The 3,130-nt window shown below is 42.9% G+C and overlaps 1 non-coding gene across 1 annotated transcript; it reads right to left on the bottom strand.

Moving 5' to 3' along the window:
- Positions 1-805: 805 nt before the first annotated feature.
- On the bottom strand, positions 806-912 carry LOC112534987. The gene has a single exon (XR_003079194.1). It is a non-coding gene; the product is annotated as a small nucleolar RNA R71 (small nucleolar RNA).
- Positions 913-3,130: the final 2,218 nt, after the last annotated feature.

Raw genomic sequence — 3,130 nt, forward strand, 5'->3', positions numbered from 1 at the left:
CACCCTTTTCCAAGAATACGACCTTGATACTCACCATTTGTGCTAGTCTGCATCGATAGGTTCACTGCCTTAGATTGTAGCTACGTAAATAGCTTATCAAGTTTTTAGGGCCGTTGCCGGGGAATTTACTTTTTGTGTGAACTAGAACGAACTTGTGTTTTTGTTAATTTAGCCATATTTACTTTCCTGTCTTTATTTTGCTTTATTTTTTCTTTCATTGTTTTAACTATTGTTGTTTTTCGGTTGCTACATCCCACTTGCAGGTAGTATATGACCAAGAGCTCAAACTCTGATCTTATAGAGCCTCTGTCTGATCCAGAACGATCCCTCAGACTTTTAAGGAAGCGTTTGCGATTAGAAGAGGAGGAGATTGAGGTAGAGTACTTGTAGATAGACCAGAAGGGATGGAGAATCACAGCGGCAATGCCGCAGTGGATGCCAACAGAACAATGTATGAGTTTGCTAGACCATCATTCGATGGGACACAAACGAGTATACTCAGATCGGCAGTGGCAACTAACAATTTCGAGATAAAGCCAAATGTGATCCAGATGGTACAACAGAGTGTACAGTTTAGGGGGCTGCCAAGCGAGGATCCCAATGCCCATATAGCCAACTTCTTGGAGATATGTGACACTTTCAAGATAAATGGAACTACCGATGATGCCATCTGGCTGAGATTATTTCTATTTTATTTAAGGGATAATGCAAAGAGATGCAGTCCTTTCCACCGCACACTATTACAACCTGGAAATCATTAGCTGAAAAATTTCTTTACAAGTATTTTCCTCCAACTAAAACTGCTAAATTGAGAAATGACATTTCTTCTTTTGTGCAGATGGACGACAAGAGCATGTACGATGCCTGGGAGAGGTATAAAGACTTGTTGAGATGTTCTCCACACCACGGTCTACCGGTATGGATGCAGGTTCAGACTTTTTACTGCGGTTTGAACCTTGATACGAGGCAAATGGTGGATGCTGCAGTAGGTGGAGCTTTAAACAGCAAGACGTCGGAGCAGGCACAAGACCTGATAGAGGAGATGGCCATGAACAACTACCAGTGGCAATCCTCTAGGAGTCGGCCGGTCAAACAAGAAACGATCAACTAGTTAGACTCCACAGCAGCCTTAGCAGCTCAAGTGGAGCTTCTGACTAAGAAGTTAGACCAGCTTCAGATGCTTATTCATGCAGCCCAAATAAGCTGTGAATTTTGTGGTGGCCCGCACTACAGTGCAAACTATAATGCGGGAGGTATGTTTGCTTTTAGTAATAATTCTTCCTCTATTGTTTCTGCTGACATGGAACAGGTAGACTACATGGGTAATGCCCCTAGACAGCGGAACAACCCATACAGTAGCACATATAACCCCGGCTGGCGTAACCATCCAAATTTTGGGTGGAGAAATAACAACGCCTAGGGTCCACCAGGCTTTCAGAGACTGTATCAGTAGCCACCACAACTGCAGTAGCAGGCTATACCATCACAGCCCCCTCCACCAGCCGAAAAGAAATCTAACTTGGAGAAGCTGATGATGAGGTTTGTCACGTTCGGTGAAGACGAGATTCCAGCAAACAGACAGTGCCTTTAGAAATCAGCAGGCATCCATCCAGAATCTAGAGAGTCAAATTGGGCATATTTCTAAGATGTTGTATGAGAGGCCACAAGGATCGCTCCCTAGCACAACAGAGTCAAACCCTAGAGAGAAATGCAAGGTTGTCACCTTGTGGTCTAGGTAAATAATTGTCTAGCTCTCTACCTTTAGCTGATGATGAGAATGTTTGTATGTAGGATAAGCAAGCTAGGCAGGAGCCCGAGCCTGAGATAATGGGAGGAGAAAAGTGCAAGACAGGTAGAAGAGCCCTGTGAGAGAGTACTAGCCACCAGTCCCCTACCCTGCTCGACTTAAGCAAGAGAAGGTTGATAAGCAGTTTGGTAAGTTTCTTGACTTGTTTAAACAACTGAGGATTAACCTGCCTTTTGTTGAAGCTATTTCGTAGATGCCGAAGTATGCAAAGTTCCTAAAGGAAATTTTGAGCAACAAAAGGAAGTTGGAGGATTTGGGACTCGTAACTCTGAACGAGGAGTGTTCGGCTCTTCTTCAGAACAAGCTGCCACTCAAAAGAAAAGACCTAGGGAGTTTTATTGCTCCTTGTGTCATTGGCGATTTGCCTATTAGTGGTACATTAGCTGATTTAGGAGCTAGTATAAATTTAATGCCCACTAGTCTGAGCATTCAATTAGCTGATAGAACTGGAAAGATTCCTAGGGGTATAGTTGAAGGTGTCTTGTTAAGGTAGATAAGTTTATTTTTCCTGTAGATTTTGTAGTTATGGATATGGAAGGTGAGAGTATTGTACCTTTAATCCTAGGTAGACCCTTTCTTGCAACATTTAGGGCTGTAATAGATGTTTGTGATGGAAACCTTAAACTTAGGGTAGACGATGAGACCATCACCTTCGACCTAGCGACTACTATGATACACTCTTTAGACCATGATGATGCTGTATTTTCTATTGATATTATGGATAATTTGGTTGAGTCTCACTTATAGGAAATTTGCTTGATGATCCTTTGCAGGTAGCCTTGCAAGGAGAGGAGGAGGACCTGTCCAACGAGCAAGTGTTGGAGCAGCTCGCTAGTTTATTGGCTATTGAGCCTAGCTGTTCTACTGATCCTTTTCTTTCTCTTGACAGGTCAGAAGTGCGGAAAGTGAAATCTTCTTTTACGGACCCCGCGGCCTTATAATTAAAGGAGCTGCCCAAGCACTTAAGCTATGGATTCTTAGATGAGGAAGAAAAGTTACCGGTGATTATTGTAGTAGATTTAACACCTGAGGAGCGAGCAAAAACTCTAGATGCGCTCAAGAGGTATAAGAAGGCCTTCGCCTACAAAATTGCTGATATTCCCAGGATCAACCCAAGTTTATGTTCTCACAAGATTCTTATGGAGGATAGCTACAAAGTAGTAGTTCAGCCACAGAGGTGGCTTAATCCGAACATGAAGGAAGTAGTGAAAAAGGAGGTAATTAAGTTCCTAGATGCAGGATTAATTTACCCTATTTCTGACAGTTCTTGGGTGAGCCCTGTGCAGGTTGTGCCGAAGAAAGGAGGCATGAAAGTAATTCAAA

Source organism: Ricinus communis, chromosome 2 (genome assembly GCF_019578655.1).
Source record: "Ricinus communis isolate WT05 ecotype wild-type chromosome 2, ASM1957865v1, whole genome shotgun sequence".
Classification (NCBI taxonomy): domain Eukaryota; kingdom Viridiplantae; phylum Streptophyta; class Magnoliopsida; order Malpighiales; family Euphorbiaceae; genus Ricinus; species Ricinus communis.